The sequence below is a fragment of the Nilaparvata lugens genome, chromosome 3 (genome assembly GCF_014356525.2).
Source record: "Nilaparvata lugens isolate BPH chromosome 3, ASM1435652v1, whole genome shotgun sequence".
In the NCBI taxonomy this organism is placed as follows: domain Eukaryota; kingdom Metazoa; phylum Arthropoda; class Insecta; order Hemiptera; family Delphacidae; genus Nilaparvata; species Nilaparvata lugens.
In genome coordinates, this window is record NC_052506.1 from 86,800,064 (window position 1) to 86,806,291 (window position 6,228).

General features: G+C 34.6%; 1 protein-coding gene across 13 annotated transcripts in view; it reads right to left on the reverse strand.

Annotated features, from left to right (window-relative positions):
- LOC111054844 (pleckstrin homology domain-containing family G member 5) overlaps positions 1-6,228 on the reverse strand; it is a 322,094-nt gene that overhangs the window by 1,303 nt on the left and 314,563 nt on the right. For 11 of the 13 annotated variants that reach the window (XM_039424915.1, XM_039424912.1, XM_039424913.1 and 8 more), the window contains one exon: positions 4,777-6,228. This exon is cut by the window's right edge and continues 691 nt beyond it. The gene's annotated coding sequence lies outside the window, so the exon portion shown is untranslated. Of the gene's footprint in view, positions 1-98; positions 2,023-2,157; positions 2,359-2,671; positions 2,882-3,594 lie in introns of those variants that run through there. The other 2 variants (XR_005570946.1, XR_005570947.1) reach the window with 2 other exon arrangements.

Here is a 6,228-nt window from a genome sequence, read left to right on the forward strand (position 1 = left end):
GACTTGAGTTATTTCAAATGTTGTTATCCTGTAGAGCTGTTATTAAAGTAAAGATTTTTGTATTCCGTTTTTCTCTTTGTTCTCATTTTGGCCAAGAATTTTTTTTTTTTCAAGTCCAAGTCAGGTGCACAAACTTGCCCCGGGCCGGGGCAAGTTTACGCATCAAGCGGGGAACATTTACGCATGTTATAAGGCATACAAATAAATGAGAAAAATCAATCTTTTATCAAATAAAAATATTTATTTATACTTCAAACCACAGTTTTAAAATAAAAATTAAGAAAATTAACGACAATATAGGCTACAGTATGTGATAAATAAAAAATAAATGGGTTTTCCAACTGAAAACATGAAATTTTTAGCCTATTAATCTTCATCGTCGCTGTTGCAGTTTCTGCAAATGAAAAATGAAGTGTCTTCTGCTATACACTTGTCATGAGCCCACTTTTTACATCGGAGACATTGAACCCATTCCTGACCTTTTTTAGACTGTTTAAATGGCTTCAAGCAATAAATGCACAAACAGTTTTCATCTTCACTATCTGAATCCTGGTTTATTTTCAGTTTGCTGAGGTGGACCAATTTTTTTCCTTTTTTAGTTGTTCTCCTGATTTTTTCTTTGCTGCTGTTACCTTCTTCTTCTGTTTCCATAGAAACCAATAAATCTCTAACTAACTTCTTCTTCTTGTTTTCTTGTATCTTAATTTTTTTCTTCTTTGATTCCTCCTGTTCTTGCCTGAGGGCTTCTTTAACTGGGGTATCAGTTAAAATTGCAGACTTCCTCTTTTTCCTTCCTTTATTAGTGCCAAGCCTTGGTCCTGCCTTTTGAAATGGCCTCAGTTCTTCTGGTGTGGGGTAGTCCTTTTGTGCAGAAGTGGAAGCCCTTGGCTACTGGGCGAAGTATTTAGCAAGTCTACTTGTGCTGAAGTGGAAGGCCTGGGGCTACTGATCAAAATATTGATAGGACCTGAAGCGTTCGTAGTCATATTAGTAGTTGATGTAGTTTCTGGTCTATCAGTTACATATGAAGGCATGAAATCAGCATCAGAAAATACAAATCTGTTAAGAGGGTGAATCCCAGTCACTTTGAATCCAGCCATAATGTTTGCTGGAGTAGCTGCTACATGTAAAGTTGATGCCAAAATTGATGGAATGTCATGAATAGTCATTGGGCGTTTGTTACTAGCCATCCAAGAATCACATGCAGTGTTTATATATTTTTTGAGGGGCCCAAAACACTGCGGTCTAGAGGCTGCAGTTTGTGGCTGCAGTGAGGCGGGAATGATAGCAAAGTTACCCCATTCTCTTTGAAGTAATCTAATAGATCTGCTGATAAATGAGACTCATGATTGTCTAAAATCAGGAGACACGGATTCTCAATAGAACACCTGACATGGGTCACAAAATGCTTTGCAAATTTTAAAAAGTTTTTTTCCATCATCCATCCTGACGGGTTGGCATCTCCAGCACAGCCAACAGGACCATCTCTCAGAAAGTGTTCTTTGAAGTTAACCCTAGGGAAAATAATGAATGGAGGGATGAATGTCCCAGCAGCACTCACTGCAAGGGCCACTGTTACTAGAGTTCCCCTTTCAGCTGAAGTCATTTTCCCTATTTGCCGAAACCCTTTGCGTCCTATGACTCTGTCTGGCTTCTGAACCGTCGTCACACCTGTCTCATCAACATTCCAAATGTCAGCAGGACCAACCTTAAGTCTATTTATAGCTGTTGTCAAATTGTCAAAAAAGCTGACACATTGGTTCTATTAAAACTTGTGGCTCGAGCTAAGCTCGTTGCTTGAGGGGCCCTAATTGAGAGTGTCCTATTCCGTTTTAGGAACAAAGTTAGCCAATCAGGTCCTGCCATTCCATTGTCGGTCCAAGACTGAGGGATTTTTCTGCCGCAGGCTACTGCATATGTATAAGCAAATCGTCTTACTTCCTTAGGTGAAAGGCCAAAATAAATATCAGAAGCTTTCAGAAGATATTCCACTAGCAACTTTTCTTGGTTTGGCTCGAACACCTGAACAAAAAAAAAACAATACAAATTTATAGCGCAGGCTATTGTAGGCCTATTAATTTTTTATTATAGGCTTAAATTTAGGAATTTTTGCCTATTAGCACCTGACCACCCCCCCCCCCCACTGTATTTACTTACATTAAGATGTTTGGAGTATCCAAATTGCACCAGTCCAAGAGTTGGTGGGACTTCTCTCACTGTTGGGGCATCTGGTGGTAGTGGAGCCTCTTGCACTGGTGGGGCCTCTGCCGCTGGTGGGGACACTGATGCTTGTGGAGTCTCTGGCGCTGGTGGGGCCTCTGGCACTGGTGGGGTCTCTAGTGCTGGTGGTGCCTCAACCTGCAAAATTTCATTCTTATATAAAGTAGGCCTAATAAGAAACATGCATGGTTTAGTTAAAAAAACACTTTTTTCTTCTTAAAACATTCAATTAATAGCCCATTTCCAGATTTATTATGGGATTAGTTACCCATAAGTAGTTATTACCCATAGTGTTAGTTATTAAGTTATTAGGTAAGTAGGCCTATGTTTGTAAGGGTGTTGAATATGTGTTAACTGTTGAATTTGTATTTAGTAAGCTAATTAGATATCATAATGTGTTAAAGGAAATTGCATAGTAGCCTATTATGATAGGCCTAATTATTCAACTCACATTTACATTTTCCATCTGTGTTTTCAGGTCTTCGTTGGTCAAATTAGCCCATTTTTTGCAATAATTTCCAACAGTTTTATCATTCAATCCAAAGAGTTTGGCAGTTCCTCGTATGGTGTTTTGCCCAAGTCTTACTTGAAGCACAGCCCTTTTCATTACATTTATGTCCAGCTTGGCTCTATCAGTTTTGCAAACGTAATTTCTTACCATCTGAAAATAAAGAAAATTCATTAAAGGATGAAAATTATGTCAATAGAATGAAAGGCTAACACATATGAGGGCTGAACTACGCTCATTGTAAGCTATAACATACAAATCTGTAGTCTATATAACTGAAGAATGATTCAATCATAGGCCTACTCGTCAACTAGTTTTTCAAAGAAAAAAGTATTGGCACTTGATGAACAGAAATTCACCTCATCAAAACCTTAGAAATCGCGAATAAAAAATACAAAACATCCGATAAATCTGTGTTGCTTCTAATTTAGGCCACAAAATGTAGTTTTCTGTATTTTCTTATGACAACAACCTTGCAAAAGCCAACTTCAATTCAAATATTAGGTATATATTTTAGGTAAGTAAATATTTTGTCATTATGAAGTACAAAGGAAGGATGTAGGCTAACGTAATTAATCATTGCATAATAATTAAGCGGATCTTAACAGCCTGAAAAGGTTCAGGGGAACGTTTACGCACGAAACACAGTTCGTAAACGTTCCCCGATGTCAATTCGTAAACATGCCCCATCGCCATGTTTGAATTTATTGTCAACGTGCAGCAAAAACTGATAACAGTTCGGTTTGAACAAACACAGTTCTCGAAAGAGGATGAAATCCTGCTTATGTTCACGTATTAGTTTGCCCTTAACTATGTATTATAAGCTCACAATATCATTTGATAAGTAGATCACAAAATTTACTCACCTTGCAAGAAAACAGAATAATCCTCCTCCTGGCTAGATCACAACTCGAATGGCGTTCAAAAGTTTGTGAGAATGTCCGCTAGGGAGCAGCAACAACCTGACAATACCCGTGGCGCTCCACATTTAACCGGTTTAGAAAAAAGTGGCCTGTGTAAACTTACCCCGTGCGTATACTTGCCCCGGTCTACCCTATTTACAGAAGCTATAAATTGTTTTTTATTAGAATTCTTTAAATTGAATTACAAATGTAATTCCTAATCTTACGTTTTAGTAATAAGTCAATCGAATGACGAATACTATGGATTTTAAGAAGTAGGTAACATTGGGCCCAATTGAGTTCTTTACATAAAGAGCTGGATCAGTTTCAATTGGAGGAGTCAAGTGACGGAAAATCCAAGTATCCATTTCACGTTTCACCTTTGAAATTACACAATGAAACATTTTACCAAGCTTTTTGAAAAATAGGTAGATAATTCTTTGGTCCAATTCCGTTCTTAAAAGCACATTCAATATAATACTAGTTAGGCCATGTTAATAAATCATGTATTCATTCTATATTTCCTGAAAATTTTGATAGCGATTTCTATCAACTAATATAGGTACTAGAACTATTTCGTATTTGATAAGTTTCATGCTATAATGATGGAAAATAGTCGCTATGTAAGATATACTATGAAATACTTTTGTTTTGATGGCTGAAACGGAACTTACCAGATTTCAAGGGTTTTGATAGTATGGTTGAGGCATTCAATTTGACTTTTTCAAAATGTCATTAGTGATTAATAATAAGGCCTAGAACACCTAGTTCAAAAATTTATATTAGTTCACATATCCTGATTTTTTTCAATTCCTCTTAGACCGAGGTATTCCAAAGTAGCTAGAGAAATTTTCTTTCTCGAAAAATTATTATCTTCAATCAATACATTTTTTCTATCAAGTGCTGATATGCAATGTTGAATTATAATAGTAGTGTATTGTCTTCAAATCAGTTTGAATAAAGTAATTTGCAGGCTACTACTACTCGTATATTATTACGTCAGCCAAATCAATATCAATCATAATGAATTTTTATGGTATAATAATAATATCGTGTGACCTGGCTGGCTCAGGTCTGGTGTCAGAGTTTTCAGGTCGCAACTGATCAATTTCAGGGCCTCTGACATGACCTAACGACTGCTATAACGGTAATGTTATATTGTACAAATAATTCTGGTTCACATCACTAGCCTCAATGAATTCTGGTAAATTATCAAGTAGCCAAATTTTGAGAAAATTTCATACATGAACACGTACTCATATGCTTGAATTATTTTAGAAGATATTCACATTATTTTCTAGAGGTTTTCAATAAATAAATATATCATTCGTTTTTCTATAGATACATAGAACTAGTTAATCATAGAAATTTTTTTCTCACACATATTTACAAAAATATGAAACTACTACTTAAGAGCAATTGGGTGTTCTAGCATAAAGTATTTACAGGTCACAGATTTAAAAATCTACTATTTAGTTTAAGCACATGGATATTTTAGAAACTTCTTTTGTAGGCCATTTACATCACTAGGAAATATCGAATGACAAACGTCAAAAATGACAAAACGCAAATATTACAATAAATAGTAGTAGTTTAAGTTGAATAACTTGTAGATATTTACACCTTCAATCTTTATCATGAACATGATTTAGAGGATATTATTGCACAGTGGGTATACAATATACAAGTTGGTTATTATTCCTTATAGTAATTGGTTCATTAGTTAGTCAGGGAATACTGAATACTATATATGATATTCATTACTATGATATTATAATATACTAGCTTATCTACTTGAAAATGGCATGAACTATAGCAAATCACAGCTATAAATATGATTTATGTTGCTAAAATACGAATCTACAGACAATTAAATTAGGAAAATGATGAAATATATTCGATAAAATGAGGCGAAACACATCATGCACTTAAAGGTATCGTATTGTTGGAGATGAGTGGTAAGGAAATACCTTCAACAAGAACCGATTACAAAATAATTGGAAAATATAGCAACTTAGAATAAAAATTTATTTGGAAACAAATTCATCCAAATATAAAATATTTTTAGGCCAAACTTTCCAATCCCTCTAAAAATAGCAGCGTCAAATCCATTAGATGGGGTGAATTGGAGAGAGTTGAACATGGAGTAATTTGAATCCAAGAGTCCCAGAGGGAATAAATCACAGAAAAATGTTTCAATCAACGAATTTGATGAAAGAAAACAAAGAAATAATAAATTGTAATCAATTAATCTATGAATTGACATATGGAGCATCAACAATACAATATTAATATTAATTTGATTAAATTGTAAATGGTCTCAAAACCATGTCGAACTGCGATTAAATATATTATTATTTATTGAAACTTGTTTTTCAACTAGAATATTATAATTCTGAAAAGAATGTAATTTCCAGTGAAAAATATTAATTGATACATGATAGGCATTTTTTATGAATTCCATAAAAAGGCGTGCTACAGAAGAGAGCTACATAATCAAAACTGAAAACATGTTAAATTGTGTTGATAAGTTAATAGAAAATAATAATTTAAAAATAACTCTTCAATATAAAATTACCAGGATAGCCGGAGAAATCT